Source organism: Rhinopithecus roxellana, chromosome 9 (assembly GCF_007565055.1).
Source record: "Rhinopithecus roxellana isolate Shanxi Qingling chromosome 9, ASM756505v1, whole genome shotgun sequence".
Taxonomy (NCBI): Eukaryota; Metazoa; Chordata; class Mammalia; order Primates; family Cercopithecidae; genus Rhinopithecus; species Rhinopithecus roxellana.
Window position 1 is genome coordinate 89,493,206 of NC_044557.1, and position 19,032 is coordinate 89,512,237.

At 35.3% G+C, this 19,032-nt stretch overlaps 1 long non-coding RNA gene across 1 annotated transcript in view; it reads right to left on the reverse strand.

Moving 5' to 3' along the window:
• The window catches only part of LOC115899685, a 370,221-nt gene that overhangs the window by 96,066 nt on the left and 255,123 nt on the right, over positions 1–19,032 (reverse strand). Inside the window, exons 4-5 of the long non-coding RNA XR_004059311.1 lie at positions 8,101–8,149; positions 1,838–1,934 (exon numbers count right to left, since the gene is read on the reverse strand). This is a non-coding gene — a long non-coding RNA (uncharacterized LOC115899685). The remainder of the gene's footprint in view (positions 1–1,837; positions 1,935–8,100; positions 8,150–19,032) is intronic.

The window sequence follows — 19,032 nt, forward strand, 5'->3', positions numbered from 1 at the left end:
TCCTCAAATTGACAAGCTCTCTCTTTGTAGCGGTCACCTTCTGCAGAGCTGGATTCTCCTCAAATTATTTTATTCTGTTCTCATTCTGGCATAGAGAAATTCTTCTCTTTGAATTTATCAAATGTGGTTAGGAGTTACCCGCATATCTCTTGAAGAGCATGTCACATGATGTCTCACTTATCAAATCATGGATTTTAATTACAGAGGGCCTGCCCATTTCAACCTCTCTCCCTTTAGAGATGAGAAAACAGGTTCAGAGAAGGCATGTGGCTCCACAAGATCTCACTTGATCTTAGTGCCATCTGTGTGCTGCTGAGTGGACACGCACCTCAGGGTACTTGGGCTAATGTGTATGTCGGGGGGTCACCTTACGTTCACCAGGCCCTTTACCAGAGCAGTTTTTTTTTTTTTTTAATTTTTAAATCATTATGGGTACATACTGATTATACATAATTATAAGGTATATGTGATGTTTTGATACAAGCATTCAATGTGCAGTGATTAAATGGGGGTAATTGGGGTATCCGTCACTTTAAGCATTTATCATTTCTGTATGTTAGGAACATTCCAATTCTACTTGCCCAGCTATTTTAAACTATGTAACAAATGATCATTAACTATAGCCAGGCTAATGTGCTACCAAATACTAGATATTATTCATTCTATCTAACTGGATTTTTGCACCCATTAACCATACTCACTTTTTCTCTGTCTTCCCACTGCCTTTCCCAGCCTTTGGTAACCATCAATCTATTCTCTACCTCCATGAGTTTAATATTTTAAATTTTTAGCTCCCACATAGGAGTGAGAACAGGCAACATTTGTCCTTCTTTGTAGAAGGGTTTTTATACAATGTGATAATATAACCATAGAAATACATTATTCATGTCGTGGTGCAGAGTGACAGCGGCATGTGAATAACTTTCTGAAAACCAGAGAAATGTTCGCAGAACAAAATGAAGTTTGAACTGAATCTTGAAAAATTAGACTTTTTAGTGCAGAAAAGTGTGAAGTACATCTCCGATAGAACTTTATTTGTAAAGGTAAAAAGACTTGAAAAAGCTAGCTTGGAAGACCGGATACCTAGATGCAAATTAAGAAGTTGTATTTAGCAATCCACAGCATGGTGCCTGGATTCAATAAATGTCTCCATTTCTCTCCCTTTTTCCTTTCTACATCTGAAACGTAGGAAGACAAGAGAAAAAGGGAAAAGACAATATGTGTATCAAATATAACATTTACCTTCACCAGAATTTCCAGGGCACCTCTGACATTTTTATCAGAATTTGGAAAAATGTTGATCTTTGCCTGACTTCACAAATATGAATTCCACTGGGTGAAGGGGAACTTACAATGAAATCCACATGTGTTAGGCAGGCATGTGAGTTTCCATGGTTCATGCTTTCCCAGCCACACTTGGATCTCTTGTCTTGATACCCCTGTTGCAGCTCATCAATGTCCTAGGACACACCCTGTCTAAATTGGTGGTTTACACTAAACAGCCATGTCCTCTCACTTTACTGTTCTCTTGCACTTACTGCTAACAAAAATAATCTTACCCAAACCCTCTTTTCTCTACCAAGCTGAATTTTGCCAATACTTAATCCAGATGTCACCTCCTGTGTTATTCTTTTAGAGCTGCCATGACAAAATATCAAGAACTGCGTGACTTAAACACTACCACAAGCTGCTTTAAAGTAACAGTGGTAAGTTTTATTGAATGACTTATATGTATGTATTTTTTCTATGTGTATTTGTATTAGTCTGTTTTCACACTGTTGTAAAGAACTACCTGAAACTGGGCAATTTATGAAGAAAAGGAGTATAATTGACTCACAGTTCCTGAGGCTGTACAGGACGCATGGCTGGGCGATATCAGGAAACTTTCAATCATGATGGAAGGCAAAGGAAAAGCAGGAAGATGTCTTAAATGGCTGGAGAAGGAGGAATAGAGAGCAGTGGGTGGTGCCACATACTTTTAAGCAACCGGATGTCATGAAAACTCACTATCAAGAGAACAACATGGGGAGATTTGCCCGCATGATCCAATCACCTCCCACCAGGCCCCTCACTGAACACATGGGGATTGAAATTCAAGATGAGATTTGTGCGAGGACACAAAGCCAAACCATATCAATATTATAGTTTGTTTCAGAGGATTTTACTTTAGATTATTAATATTTAGTGGAACATTATTTTTAACACAATATTAAGTTATTGTCATTATGGTTGCTACCATCTATACTACTGGAGTAAAATCTCCATGATGATGGAGACAGTGTTTACCATCTTTAACGATGAATCGCTAGACTCAACTAGTATTTGGTATTTACTATGTACTTACAATAGTTTGGGGAACTAAGCGTTGAGTAAATTGTGTCTGTACAATTGATAGGTCTTTGAAAGACTGTGATATGAGAAAGAAAAAGACATGATTTAAACCTGGGGGATGGAAGTAAACTGAGGCAGCTGTGTTAAGGATGTTTTAAATTGGGGCAGAGAAACCAGAGACAGGTACAAGCTTAGAGTATATATGCCTTCAATAAAGACCTCAACGCTGAGTCTCAGCATTTCTGAGGACAAATAACACTCAGTTTATATAAAATGTCTCAGAAAACTGTAGGATCACTACCCACAAAAACAATAAATCAAATGCTGAGTGACATTGAAAAAAAAACAAATTTCAAATTTGAAAAATGATGTGTGGCTCCTTCTCGTTTTGCACATCTTATGGCAACTCACTCCTGCACACACTTGTATCAGGACAAGACCCAACACTCAAGACCTCCTGGTGATTGAATAAAGGAATGACCTAGAAAATGCTTTCAGTATGGGAGTGTTTTCCTTTAGAGTCTGACCTTTAGGATGTAATTGATTAGTGACTCAATAAATTAACATGCTAATTATACTTCTTCATGTGTGTATTAAAAAAGTTATTTGAGGGACCGTATGTTGCACATGCAAACAAACACTTTTACATCTGTTAATTCAAAGTTCCCAAAAATCTAATTTTGGGAATTTGACATTGCAGCAGGGAGGATATGTTCACACTGACTTTCACTTTATTCCTTGAATACTCCATGTCCTCTTCTTCTACTTCTCTTTTTACTGTTCTTTCTCTTTGGAATCCTATTAATTATGGTCATCTCATGACTGACACTTCTCATGATTAAAGTGAAGGCAAAACGATTACCACTTCAGAGAGTTCTTTTCCATCCAATCCTAGAGTACATTATTTCAATTCTCAATCATGGCCTAATCATTTTCAAATGACCTTATTTTATTTCTACATAGTAGGTAACACTAAAATTACCTTGCCCGTTTTATTTTTTGATTTGTTCCTTTTTATATCATGTCACTGGAATCTCAATGGAGTGAGAGCCCTCCTTCTTTCATGTTTATCACTGTATCACGGGGTCAAGAATAGTGATGGTCACATTAAGGGTGCTTAATAAATATTTCAGGTATGGATGAACAAGTGAGAAAACAGGTCTGGAAAGCTAACTCACACAGCTAATAGTTTGTAGAACTGAGAAACAATACTCAGATTTTCTAATTCAAAGTTCAATGTGCATCTCACTGCTATCATCTACCAAACTTTGCTGTTAGTAGATTGTACTATTAGTTTAGCAAATTGTCTTAAACAGGCAAATAAGCATGTACACTCCATATGTATGTTATATATATGTCATATATTATATATATATATATATATATATATATATGACATATATATTTGTAAAAACTGCATAGATCAAGTACTAACTCCTTGATTATCAAGTTTGGAGTCATTTGACAACTTTCAACACCCCTATCCCAGCACCCTTTTTTTTTATTTTCAGGAGGGGACCAGCAGAACACACTTCTGAATTATGAAGTATGAGAATGGTGAAAAGGAGATTCTTAAAATAAAATGAGAGTCACTGTTTTGCAATTCAGGCTCCCTGTCTTTGTCACTGCTTCTCACTTGCCTTTTTCTTACCTTCCATCTCATGTCACCCAGTACTGGGTGTGGGATGTTTTGTGTTCTGCGATTTAAAAAAAAAAATCTCTGTGATGGGTGAAAGTCTGTGCAGTGAAGCATGCTGTCAGACTTCAGCTATTTGTCACCAAACACTGACACTCATCTAGGCCAAGTTTTTGGTTCTGAGTCATGTCTTTGCTTCTGACAAAATGTCAGTGTTATTTGTCACCATCTGATATTTATGCCACATCAGATTGTCACCGCTTGCCATGGGTCAGAACCACTGGGCAGGCAGCAGCCTTCACTGATTCTTTCAAATGATTCCCTAGAACAGCCCCTCAGCTTCGCTCCACAGGTTCAAGTGAGATCTTTACTAAATGTAAATATTTAGCAGATCTCAATGGATAACAAGATTGGCTTCGCCCAATGCCACTTTAAGAACTCGTGAGTCTACCACGTCCGCAGTACTGATCACAGTAGCTCTAATTGCTATTTCATTCCATTAAACCCATATGCCACATAAAAATGTGAGTTGGATTTCTTCAAAGATTCAATAAAGTCTGGAAAATACAGAAAAAAAGGGTCAGTCCAACAAAGGGTTTATATGAGAGACTGAGATCAACCTCCTAAGGAAAATCTCATTTCACTTAAAGAAAGCGAGGACTTGGCCTGAAGACAACGGGTCAGAAGTGATTTTGAGTACACCAGCTGTGAGCTGACGTAAGCTTCCTTCATTTTCAACCTTTATCACCAGGACTTTTAGCAATATCTTGAAATTAGAAAGTGACTACAAACAGAAGAAAAAAAATCTAGTTGATTGTGATACATACTGTAGTATTCACAGGTGAAGTATTATGGTGTCTAACATTTAATTTGAAATACTCCAGGAAATGAAAAAAAAAAAGTACTCCAGGGGACAGGAAAGTGGGAAGGGGATAGAGACAAGAAGATAGGAAAAATGTTGATGAGTTTTGAGACTGTGTGATGGGAACATGGCATGCATTGTACTGTTTTCTTATTTTTTGTTTATTTGAAAAATTCCAAGTTTTTTTTTTTTAAGTGCAGAAAACATTCATCAAAAAAAAAAAATACATAAATAGGCCTGACACAGTGGCTAATGCCTATGTCAGTACTTTGGGAGGTCAAAGCAGGAAGATCGCTTGAGTCCAGGAGTTCAAGAAAGATCAGCCTGGGCAACCTAGGGAGACCCCATGTCTAACAAAAAAAAAAAAAAAAAAAAAACCATTAAAACAGCCAGATGTGGTGGTACATGCCTATAGTCCCAGCTACTCTGGAGTCTGAGGTGGGAGAATTGCTTGAGCTCTAGAGATGGAGACTGCAATGAGCTGTGATCATGACACTGAACTCTAGACTGGATGACGGAGCTAGAACCTATCTCTAAATAAATAAATAAATAAATAAATAAATAAATAAATAAATAAATAAAAGAGGGCACTTCACTCTCACTAAAGTCTTTGTATCACTAGTACATTCTGTGGAGATTCACTAAAATATCTGTAGGAAAATCAAGCTACATTTGGAAAGGAAGAATTTAAGAGCTTATTCAAGAGACAGAAACCTTTGTCCAGAAGTGGACTATAGCAAGAGACAGTGTAAAACAAGTCAAAAGAGCAAAGCATAAACACACTGAAAAAATCAGAGGGAATCTATGTGAAGGCTGGTTGGGCTTCCTCCTCTGCTGTTCTTTGGACTCCCTCACCTTAAGGGCACCGACTGTTTCTGATGCAAGCATCAGTTTTACTGAGGTGCTTTCTTAATTCATCTTTCTCACGCAATATATCACCACCTTCTTTCAGCAAATGGTATATTATTGCCATTTGTCCCTAAAGGGCCAGCCTATATGTTTTACATTGTAGGCATGCAAGGGGATCATGTTGTTTTGCCATGCAAAAACAAAACAAAATGGAAATCCAAAGTCATACAAACTAAGATGCCCTTTGAAAACTAGCTGAATATTCCCCACTCAGGAGGTGAAGACATTTATTGTTATCATTATCGCCTTGCAGTTGCTGAGTTTCTCCTGCTTTCCAAAGTCCTTTCACACATTACATATCCAGTTTGGGCTATTGCACATGGTGTGGGCTGGGAAATTATCAGACATTTGTTCAAATGAAACATTTTATCTTCTCCCTCAACTAAAAATCTCTTAATAGCTTTCCATTACTCTTCAAATAAAAAACAGAATTGTTGCTGTAGTGTATGAAGCCCAGCACGATTCCTTCTCTCTTGTCATTTCCAAATGTATCCACTGAAATGCTCCCCTCAGTCACAACGTGCCAGGAACACCTGCATTTCTCAGCTTTAGACCCTAATGCATTATTTTCTTGCGAAAATTTATTCACGGCTTGGCTCCTTCCAACTCTACCCTGCTCTCCTTCAATGCCACTTCTTCAGATGATTCTTCAGCACCAATCTAATGCAGGTCCCCTCATGCTCCTTTCTCCAGTCACCCAATTTGTCTCATTAATCACATATCAAGATTCGTACTTATTATATTTATTTATTGTCTCCTCAGTTGACAGTAAACCTCATGAGGGAAAAATACCTGATTGTCTTGTTTCTCACAGAAAACCCAGCTCCTAGCGCAGTGTCAGATACTTAAAATAAAGGCATCATTGCTACTCATTGAAATAAAAAATGATAGAATGAAAACTAAATGAATAAAAACAGAGCTGCCATTTACTGACTGTGCCACAATTATGGGTAAGTTCCTTTGCATCTCTGAACCTTTTTATTTTGAAGTATGTCTCCTTGATTGTGCTTCACGTAAAGATTACTTAACACACCTGTAAGACCTGGTAGTTTTTGTTGTTGCTATTACTGCGCTAAATATTCTTTTTCAGATCCATTTCCACTTCGGACCAATGTGATTAAGAGCAATATTTGTTTAAAAGAATTCTGTTTGCTATTTTTACCATATGTTTATTAAAGAAGCCATTAGTCCAAAAAATGTCCACTCATATCTTTTGATCTAAAATTTAACAAAAAACATGAATTGTAGGCATTTCAATACATGAATCTGTTGTGTTTAGAGGTGGAGTAGAAGAGGGATGGTAAAGTATCGGCAAAGTGTGTAGTACTTCATAAGTTCTAAGTGAGTACACACAATATCAATAATTATATGTCTCTACCTCAATGTTTGTGTTGAAACTAAGAAGAGATCCTACTCTGTTATATAGAAGGCACAAATAAAAACAGTTAAACATGTAAAGTAGAATTTTCTTTTTACCAAAATCTTTTTAATCTGTAAAAGTTATGTCTACTTATTTTAACAAAAACATAAGAATTTATTTTTAAATAGAAAATTTAAATAATGCCCATCACAGTATAAACTTAGAGAGGAAAGGAAACGCTAAACCTCTCTTGTTCCACACTGTGCCTGTATTTCCTAGCATGGTTTTTGGTACATTGCAGACAATCAATAAATATTTGTGGAATTTATTAAGCAATATTATCTAGATAGATACTCAATCAACATGCAGCAGAAGAGGGATTATAGAAACAAAGGGGGCACAAAAACACAGGGTTAATTGTGCTTTCCTGCTTCTCACTGGGTTATTGGCAAGAAAGTCCAAGAAGTAATCACAGAGGTTTTCAAGAGGGCCATCAACACTTTGCAAAATGCTTGCTAGGGAGGCTGATGGCATATGCATTCATCCATCTATAGCACTATTTATAAAATATCTACTATGTATTGGATACTGTCCCAGGTTTTGGGCAAATATGAGCAGTATGATAGAGAGTCTTTGTGCTCTCAGTTTTGCAGTCATGACACATAAATGATAACTAGACTGCTGTTCATGACCTAACTCTACCAGATCATAACAATCTGTGACATGGACTATATTATTTAAACTCTCAGCTCAGTTTCTGTATGAAGATGGAGATAATAAAAATTTCTGTCTTAAAGACGTATTGTATAGTCTTACTAGCACGTATCAAGGGCTTTAGTATGCACCTGTCCCTAACTCTCACAGGGATAATTAGCCACACCTCCCTGTTCTCGCAACCCTAGAACTTAAAGTATAATAATAATAAAAAATAAAAAGAAAAAAAAAAAAGAATTTCTTTCTTACCCCCTCTTAACAGTCCTTATCTCTTTTTGATGCACTTACCTGTGTTTGTGTTCCCAGTAGTCTCCAGAGCAGGGCCATGTTACTCATGCTTGCATTGTTGGATTTATAGTTGATAAGACACATTAGGTACTCAGAATGTGCCCACTGAAAGAATAAAAGAGAACATACCATCTTAAAAATCCAAATGCTTGTTTCAAAGTGACTGAATTAATACTAAAATAAGTTAGTTGCTGCTGTTGTAAATGCTGATTAAACCAACAGAGCAAATAGAACAAATTATGATGACCTATGGCTCCACACTAGAGCCAAACTGCAAAGGACAAACAATGTCTGTCTTCACATTTGGTTTCAAAATTGCACCACCAAGTGCATGTCATTATCTCTCCATTAAACCCAGCAGTATGACTCATTCTTTCAGCAATTGTGCACGAGCTGAATTGATTTGAACTTGTTACTGACACTAATGGCAATGGTTAAGTTTGAAACTGAGCAAATCTCCAATTGCATACATAGATTCACAATAGGCTTTTTTTTCTTTTTGAATATTCATGCATTTTCCACTCCTGTTCAACACATTATCAATATAATTAGCAAATACAATAAAATATTTAAACACACTAATTTGTTTTTTTCAATTCTGTAGAAAGTTAGCAAATCTTCATTAAGTATATGATGAATATAGAGTTTATGCCAAAGGAAAAAATCATCTAAAGATGAATTTATGAAGAATTTGAAAAGATGGAAAAATACAGAGTCGGTTCTTACCTAGCTCAGCTGCTAGCATGAAGAAGTTTACCTAGATACCTGAGCGTCAGTGTTCCTATCTGTCAAGTGGATCAAGTTTACCAAAAATTTCTTCCTGAGGGGGACTTGTTAAGTATGAAAATTACTCTTAAGAGTTCAATGAGCCAGAAACCATCATCCAAAGGGGCTATGAATTAGACATTTGTAGATCTTTAGTGGGATATTCTACTACTGCTTCTCTTAACCCTTTTAAAACATAGAAAAGAAAATTTTCTGTGTGTTTGTCTCACAGGTACACGGAACAGATTTTACACTTAAGGCTATAGTTCTGCAAGTTATATTTCCTATTTCAAAAAAATAATTATTTAAAATTCAATTTTTCATAAATATTGCGAGGGAAACATGTTATTTTGGTGAACATCTTCCGAATGTTTTCATTTCTCCTTTTTTCCTATCGTTTTCACTTCACACTTCTCTTCCATATTTCTTTCTATCATTACCTCCTGTATTAGTCCATTCTCACACTGCTATAAAGAACTGCCTGAGATTGGGTAATTTATTCAAAAAAGAGGTTTAATTGACTCACAGTTCTGCATGGCTGGGGAGGCCTCAGAAAACTTACAATCATGGTGGAAGGCAAAGTAGGCACATCTTACGTGGCAGCGGGCAAGAAGGTGTGTGAAGAAGGAACTGTCAAACACTTAAAACCGTCAGATCTTGTGAGAGCTCACTATCATAAGAAAAACATGGGGAAAATAGCCCCATGATCTCATCACCTCCCATCAGTTTTCTCCCTCAACACAGGGGGATTATGGGGATTACAATTCGAGATGAGATTTGGGTGGGGACACAGAGCCAAACCATATTACCTCCCTCTCTTCCTGCCTCCTTCCCTTTTCTCCTCCCTCCCTAATATTTGGATATTTAATATAAGTGACTTTTTCCCATCTTTAAATTATAAATGAATATACCTTCCTTACAGTTTTCAAATGAGGGCTAAATAAAACATGCAGAAACTTGTAATACAATATTTGATATTTAATGATACATCTTTGACAAGTTTTCATCTTCTTCCTCTCTCTCTTTAAATTTCATCTTCTTTATATCACTCTCTTTCTCCTTTCCTTCCTCACCACCCCACCCTATATCATTCCCACTCTGTTGATTTTTTTCTGTCTCTTTCAGAATTTCTTCCTAAATATTAATTATTCGATTATTTGTCACCAACTAATCACTATTCGGTCATCAAGTAGAAGCGTGTAGTCAGAAACAAGCATTTAGTGAGCACAGCTCTAGTTTTTGTCTGTTTTATCTTTCTTATTGATTTATTAAATATTTATTCTATATGAAATAATGTTTTATACATATATAATGCATAAAGAATGATCAAAAGTGTCTAAGTATGTCAACCTTCAATATTTAAGAAATAGAACATTATATTTAACTCTGAAGCTCATGCCTGACCTTGCCTCATCTGCTAGAGTTTTATTTCTCTATTTCGTGTGTTTTTATGATTTTTACAATATGTGAAAAATTTATATTTGTTGATACTTTTGAATTCTATATAAAAGGAACATAAATATGTTTTATTTTGCAAGTTAATATTTTCAGTCAGCATTCTGTTCTTAATGTTGTATGTTGTTTAATTAATTCTCTTTTGCTCTTATGTAACGTTCCATTGTATGACTATTCCACAATTAATTTTTTTTATATATTTATTTTTATTTTTATTTTTATTTTGAGACGGAGTCTCGCTCTGTCACCCAGGCTGGAGTGCAGTGGCCGGATCTCAGCTCACTGCAAGCTCCGCCTCCCAGGTTCAAGCCATTCTCCTGCCTCAGCCTCCAGGTATCTGGGACTACAGGCGCCCTCCACCTCGCCCGGCTAGTTTTTTGTATTTTTTAGTAGAGACAGGGTTTCACCGTGTTAGCCAGGATGGTCTCGGTCTTCTGACCTCGTGATCCGCCCGTCTCGGCCTCCCAAAGTGCTGGGATTACAAGCTTGAGCCACCGCGCCCAACCCACAATTTATTTAAGTATCTACTTGTCTTGGATACTTGGAATTTTTTCAACGATTTGTTTTATGTGAACATGCTCGAACATTTTTTCTGGGACATAGGGCCAAGAATGTCCCTAAGTGTCTCAGTAGTTGGAATGCTGGTCATAAGATTCGCTTCTGCAATGTGACTAGATAATGCAAATATATTTTGTAGAGTTTTTGAAGCAATTTTCATTCCTATTAGCACTATATAAGTATTTTTTTGCTCTATATCCTAACAGTCATTCGGACTTACAAATTCTTGTCAAGCTGTGGGTGGCGAATTATGTCTCATTGCAGTTGAAAGTTTTCTAATGAGATACAGCCTCTTGCTTTTCCATATGTTTATTGCCACTCTTGTTTTCTCTTGTTAAGGGATCTACTAAATTTATTCATTCGTTTTGAAAATCGGGTTTCTTATCGTTTTATTTTTTAATTTTAGAAATTCTTTATGCATCCTGGACCCTAATACTTTTCCAATATATTTGTAACAAATATCTTACTGTTCTCCATGGTTTTGCCTCATTGGATTTTACCCAAATACCTCCTCAACCTCCAAGTGTCTCTTTCAGTGTTTTATAACATGTTCTACCAGAATGCTTCTGCACACAGGATGAGGTATAAAACTTTTTGTTTTTCTCTAGGTGGTGACCCAGTTATTACTGATACTCAGGTTAGCTTCATGCTACCTTTCATGACCTTCTGCCTAACTTTAGGCTCTATAAATCTGATTTAAGAATCTAACTTCTTTTTGTTATAAATTTTATTTATTTTATCTTTTAAAAAATTGACAAATGATAATTGGCCATTGTTATGGAGTACTTAGTGATGTTGTCATGCATATAATGTATAGTAATCACATCAGGGTAATTAGCATATTTCCTTCATCTTAATCATGTATCATTTATTTGTGTTGGAAATATTTAATATTTTCCTTCTAGCTATCTGAAACTGTATTATATATTAACTATATCATACTACAGTGCTATAGAACACTAGAACATAGTCCTTCTATCTAACTGTAATTTTGTATCATTTAACAAGTCTCTCCCTATCCTCCCCTTCCTCCTTCCCTTCTCAAACTCTAACATCCTCTTCTACATTTTTCTTGTATTAGGTAAACTGCTTTTTAGCTTACACATATGAGTGAAAATATGCATTGTTGAACTTTCTGCTCCTGGCTTCTTTCACTTAATGAAATGTCCTTCAGTTCCATCCATGTTGCCATGAATGACAAAATTTCATTCTTTTTATGGCTGAATAGTGTTGCATTGTGTATGTTTACCATATTATTTTTATTCATTCATCTTTTGTTGGACAAATGTCTTTTGACAAATGTCTGTTCAGAAAATATGTTCATTTTTAAATTGTTTGTTTATTTTGCTGTTGAAATGTTTGAATTCTTTATATCTTCTGGATAATAATTCCCTGCCAAATGAATAGTTAGCAAACATGTTCTTTCATTCAGTACTTTGTTGCTTCACTCTGTTGTTTCCTTTGCTGTGTAGAAGCTTTTTAGTTGAATATAATACCATTTGTATAATTTTGCTTTCATTGCCTGTGCTTTTTAGGTCTCATTCATAAAATCTTTTTTTCAGACTGATGTCCTAAAATATTTCCTCTTTGTTTTCTTCTAGTAGTTTCATAGTGTTGGGTCTTATCTTTAGGTCTTTGATCCACTTTGGGTTGATTTTGTATAAGGTGAGAGGTAGTATCTAGTTTGTTTCTCTGTCTATGAATATCCAGTTTTAACGGTACCATTTATTGAAAGAGGGTGTCATTTTTTTTTTTTTGCAATAAACAATTTTGGCACCTTTGTAAAAAAATCAATCTAGCTATATAGAGAAGTGGATTAATTTCTGGGTTCTGTATTGTCTTCCATTAGTCTATGTGTCTGCTTTTATGCTAGTACCATGCTGGTTTGGTTACTACAGTTTTTTAGTACATTTAAAAGTCTGTTAATGTGATGCCTCAAGCTTGTTCTTTTTGCTCATTAGTGTGTTGGCTATTCAAGGATTTTGTGGTTCCATACAAGTTCTAAGTTTTTCTTTTCCTATTTCTATGAAGAATATCATTGGTCTTTAGAAAGGGATTGCATTGAACCTGTAGATTTCTTTAGGTGGTATTTTTATTTCAACTATATTAATCCTTCAGATCCACGAGCATGGGATGTCTTCCGATTCGTCTGTGTCCTTTTCAATTTCTTTTTGATTTCGACTTTGTTATTTCTCATTTTATTTATCTGGGTATTCTTTCTTTTTTTCTTAATCGAGTTAAGGGTTTGTCAGTTTTTATCTTTTAAAGAAAATAACCATTGTTTTGTTGACTTTTTGTATTTTTTTAGTCTCAATTTAGTTTATTTCTAGTCTGATTCTTATTATTTCTGTCTTTCTACTCATTTGGGGCTTGACTTTTCCTGGTTTTATAGTTCATTATGATGCATCTTTAAGTTTGTTGTTAGAAATATTCTAGTTTTTTAACATAGTCATGAATCGTCATAAACTTGCCTCTTGCTATGCTTTGCCCATGTCCCATAAGTTTTGATATGCTGCATTTCTACTTTTGTTTTAAGATTTTTTTTAGATTTGTTTTTTAATTTATTCCTTCATCCATCTGTCATTCAGGAGCATGTTGTTTAATTTCAATATTGTAGTAGTTCATTCTCTCATTTCTGTAAACAAATATATGAAACATGGTAATTTGTAAAGAAACGTGGTTTAATTGACTTATGGTTCCACACACTGTACAAAAAGCATGATGTTGGCATCTTCTTCTGGGCAGGCCTCAGGAAACCAGCAATCATGGAATAAGGTGTAAAGAAAACAGCCACATCTTACATGGCTGGAGCCAGAGAAAGAAAGTGAGGGCGGGAGGTGCTACGCACTTTTAAACAACCAGATCTCATGAGAACTGTATCGTGAGAACAACACTAGGTAAATGGTGCTAAAGTATTTGTGAAGACTCTGCCCTCATGATTCAGTCACCTCCCACTAAGCCCCACTTCCAGTATTGGGAATTACAACTTGACATGAGATTTGGATGGAGACACAGATGCAAACCAAGTCACATAATTTGTATAGTTTTGAATGTTCACCTTGTGATTGATTTCTAGTTTTATTTCACTGTGGTACAAAATAAAATACTTAATATGAGTTCAATTTTTTCAAATGTTTTGAGGGTTTTTTGTGTCTTTATATATGGTCAGTCCTAGAGATGTTCCATGTGCTGAGGAATGTGTACTCTGCAGCTGTTAGGTAGAATGTTCTATAAGTGATTATTAGGTCCATTTGATGCAATTATTATTTTATTGGGTTCTATCTTTTTCTTTACATCTAATAATATTTGCTTCATATATCTGGGTGCTGTTGTGTAATGTACATATTTATTTACAATTGTTATAGTCTCTTGCTGAATTGATCCCTTCATTATTACATAATGCTACTCTTTTTTTATACATTTTGACTCGAAGTCTATTTTGTCTAATATAAGTATAGTTGCTTCTCCTAAGTTATGGATTTTTACTTGTATGAATATATTTTTCTTCCCTTCATATTCAGTCTATGTGCATCTTTCCAGGAAAGGTGAGTTTCTTGTGGGCAACATAGAGTTGGGTCTTGTTATTTTTATCCATTCAGCCAGTCAATAATATAAACAGAGAATTTAATTAATTTACATTGAAGTATATTACAAACAGGTGAAGACTTACTCGTGCCATTTTATCAATTATTTTCCGGTTGTTTTATATATTCATTGTTCCTTATTTCCATTCTGATTATTTCTTTTTGTGGTTGACTGGTTTTCTGTAGTGATAGTTTTGATTCTTATTTCTCCCATTTGTATTGACTATGCCAATGAATTTTATAGTTTCACATGTTTTCATGATGGTAGATATTGTCTTTTCGCGCTCAGATCTAAGAGTCTCTTAAATATTTATCTTAAGGCTGGTCTAGTGGTGATTAATTCTCTTATTTATTTTTTTCTCTGTGAAATATTTTATTGATCCTTCATTTCTGAATAGGTTAGCTGAGTATAGTATTTTTGGCTGACAGCTTTTTTAAAAAAATTTTTTTCCAGTCCTTTGAATACATCATCCCATTTTCTCCTAGCTACAAGGTTTCAGCTGAGAAATCTACTGTTCATTTAATGGAGATTCCATTATATGTAACTTGATGCTTCTCTCTTGCTTTTTTTTTTCCTAAGAATTCCTTCTTTGTCTTTGACTTTTGACAATTTAACTACAAGATGCCTTGAAGAAGACCTGTTTGAATTGGTTCTAATTGAGATTTTTTGAGCTTCCTGAATGTAGATATTCATCTTTCTCCCATGACTTGGGAAGTTTTTCGCTATTTCATAAAATATATTTTCCTCCCTTTTCCCTTATATTCTCCTTCTTGGTTGACCATACTTGCAATGTTTGTTCACTTAATGGTATCCCATAAATCCTGTCTTTCTTTCTCTTTCTTTCTTTCTCTTTCTTTCTTTTCTTCTTTCTTTCTTCCTTCCTTCCTTCCTTCCATCTTTCTTTCTTTCCTTTTCTTTTCTTTATCTTTCTAGTTTCCTCTTTTCGTTTTTCTTTTTAATTTTTTTCACTGCTTATGTTATTTGAAAAAACCCGTATTCCAGTTCAAAAATTATTTCTTGTGCTTGAGCTAATCTCATGCTGAAGCTGTTGATTGTGTTTTTTATTTATTCATTAAAATATTCAGCTGTAGAATTTCTGTTTGTATTTTTATAATATCTCTTTATTAAATTTCTTATTCAAATAATAAATTTTTCCTGGTATTGTTGATTTGTCTATTTGGATTACTTTGTATATCTTTGAGTTGCCTTAAGATTATTACTTTGAATTCTTTTTCTATCATTTTGTATATTTCCTTATTATGATTAGCATCTGCTACTAAAATCAGTTGTGTATTTTTTGAGATGCCATGTTTTTATGTTTGTTGTGTCCATATTTTCATTTCTATGAATATGTTTGGACAGTTGCTACTTTCAATTTTACAAATAACTTTAATAGGAAAATATATTCATGTAGATATGTCTTGGGGTGTCAATTCAGTGACGTGCATTGGCTTTGGTTCTGGGTGGACACAGCAGTGTAGCATTCGTGTAGTTTCCTCAGCTGTAATCCATGCCAGTGAGGTTTGCAAGTATCTCAGTGGTCTAGACTAAAGGAGATTATGATGGTATGGTGTGATTATATCAGGTTTAGACTCACCAGGCTGTTTTTCAGTTCAGAGGCACATGCATGCCCATGGTGGATCAGTCAACTTGGAGTCTGACTGGCTAGGGGTGGGGCTATGAAGCTATCACTCTGGCTAGGAGCATGGGTGCACATTTGCTTGGCCACCTTTGGGGCTCTTCTGCCAGCAGTGGTCCTTGGAAGTGGTCTTCAGAATCTCGATATGAGTGCAAGTCTGCTCTGCTGGCATCAGAGTGAGTCTTCCAGGGGTCCAGTGCCTTTACTTGGTCTGTATAAAGCTTGAGTCATTCAATCAACTCTGCATATATAGAGAGAGAGATCTGATATTATTACCTTGCCTAAAAAATGAATAAGAAGACAACTATTAAGAAAGACTTAGGAGGTAGAAAATAGGACAGAGGAAGGGGGTAAAAAGAAGACCTACAAATATACCCCTGTAAAGTACAATGTAATACTCAATTGAATTAGAAATCACAGTGAGTTATATGAGCTCTTCAAATGCAAGTTAACTCAAGTTAACTCTGTGGTTACCGGCAGCTACTTACATCAAGACACTTACATCCTTCAAATACCTCTGTAAGTCCTTAAAATTACTTTACCATTGAGGTTTTTAGCTTTGGAATAAAATAAATAAATATGGCCTGGAAAAGGTTCTGGAAAGCTAGGTAGAGTTTGAGAACTACCTTTTTTTTTTTTTTTCCTCAAAGAGTTTCTATATATTTATTGGCATGTGCCATTTGATTGATTGTGGTTTTCCAACCTTTTCAGGTAATTTTCTTGTCCCTGTGTGTTTTAGTGACTGTGTGGTCTTGCTTTGTCATTTAAAGGTCAACCTATTCAACATGGATCTAATTTGTGCTCATTACTTCAGCTCCATAAATAGTCCTTTGTTCACTTATGCATGAGACATATTTCTTATAGGACTGACTTTCAGTTCTAAAACAATAAACTTATTGATCATTACATAGAAACGTGTAATGAGATTTGTACACGTCAGTATATTGCAACTTATGCTACTATTTTTGTTACTATATATGAGATTTCTAAAGCATTGATTGTGACTTTTTCCCCCTATTGAATGTCTAACCATGTAGGCAGTATAGCCTTTAAGAAAATGATGAGAAATAAGTGGGAGACGATCATTTGCCTATGTATTTAGAAATTATGGGCCTGTAATCTCAGCACTTTGGAAGGCTGAAGCAGGTGGATCACCCGAGGTCAGGGGTTTGTGACCAGCCTGGGTAACATGGTGAAACCCTGTCTCTACTGAAAATAAAAATTAGCTAGGTGTGGCAGCACATGGTGTGATCCCAGCTACTTGGGAGGCAGGAGAATCACTTGAACATGAGAAGCAGAGGTCACAGTGAGCCGAGATCACGCCACTGCACTCCAGCCTGGGCAACAAGAGCAAAACTCCATCTCAAAAAAAAAAAAGGATAAAAAGAAATTATGAAAAATGAGGTAACATAACAGAAAAAGATACTGACTGAAATAGAAAATACAATACCATTGTACTTTCTAAAAATGGGAAAGGGTCATGGTATATTAAAAACATCACGAAATGTGACCCAAACTACATTACAAACATAGCATAAAATAATTTACAATTATAGGTACCAATCGGTTATTCATTCACATATTTTTTAAAACACATGTGTTATTCTGTGAAATAATAGAAGACATCCTGCAGGAGTGAAACAAGTAGGATATTTGAATTCCAACAGTTCTACGTTCAGGTCCTTACTCTACACACCAGTATTACCCATGCGAGCTTAGGAGAGTATCTAGTCATTGCTATTCTCAGTTAATTCATTTGCAAAACAAGATTATTTATTAGAATTGTTGTGACAATTAAATGAAATAACGGATGAAAGAAACTGAGCACAGGGAACAATGTTTAAAATTAGTTTCATGTCTCTTCTTCAAGGAGCACTCTTGGGTCTGAGTTTTGAAGAGTAGGGCAAGACAAGCAAATAGATATTCTGCCCTGATGGATAGTCTAAAAGTGCACAGTCTAAAAGTCAAAATAAGCTACATGTACATGGCATGTGGTCATGTGTGCATATGTGTGAAGTTATGTGTTCTCCAAATAGGTGAAGAAAAAGGGTCATAGAATTTTATTAAAGGAAGATCATTGGAAGATGAAAGAAAAACGCAATTTGACTCTGAGATATTCAAATTCTGAGAACCATTCTAGGTTCTTACTTCTTTGCAATTGCTTATTCATCTCATGGCTAATGAGTCCATAATTTCTGAGGGGCATTCCAAAATAGTGCCCTCCCCTCTATCTACCTTTCCCCCATCTAGATCCTCTTTCCTCACATTGAAATGGTCTAGTGCTTTTACTTGGTCTATATAAAACCTTGACTCCTTCAATAAACTGCATATATGGATAGAGATCTGATATTATTACCTTGCCTAAAAAATAAATAACAAGAAAACTATTAAGAAAGACTTAGGAGGTAAAACACAGGACAGGGAAAAGGGGAAAAAGAAGACCTATGAATATACCCCTCTACAAGTACAATGTAATACTCAATTGAATTACAAATCACAGTGAGTTATATGACCTGGTAGAAGTAATTGCATTAAGCAACTGTATTATTTCAATAATAAAATAAGCCCATTGGAACAGATTATTTTCCAGTGTAATTATTTAACTAATTTAAAAGTGGCAGTAGGATGAATGCTCCAATGTTTGCATTTTATTTTCTCCTCACTGTATTCAGCCAAAAAATATTGTTCTTGACAATTGCACTTCTTTAAATTTAGAGAGAAATCTCACTTGTTTTTCCAAAGTGTTTTAACATCTATATTTTTATTTAATCTGCATATGAAGATCTCATTTTGATGTACTCCTATAAAAATTCCTTATTTATTTTGGCTTTTCCTGGATCCCTCAGTCATCCTAGGTAAACTGCCATGTCTTCCAGAGCACCAGTGCACAGGCATTCTTGGCTTTCATTGAACCTGCAATGATTTTTTAA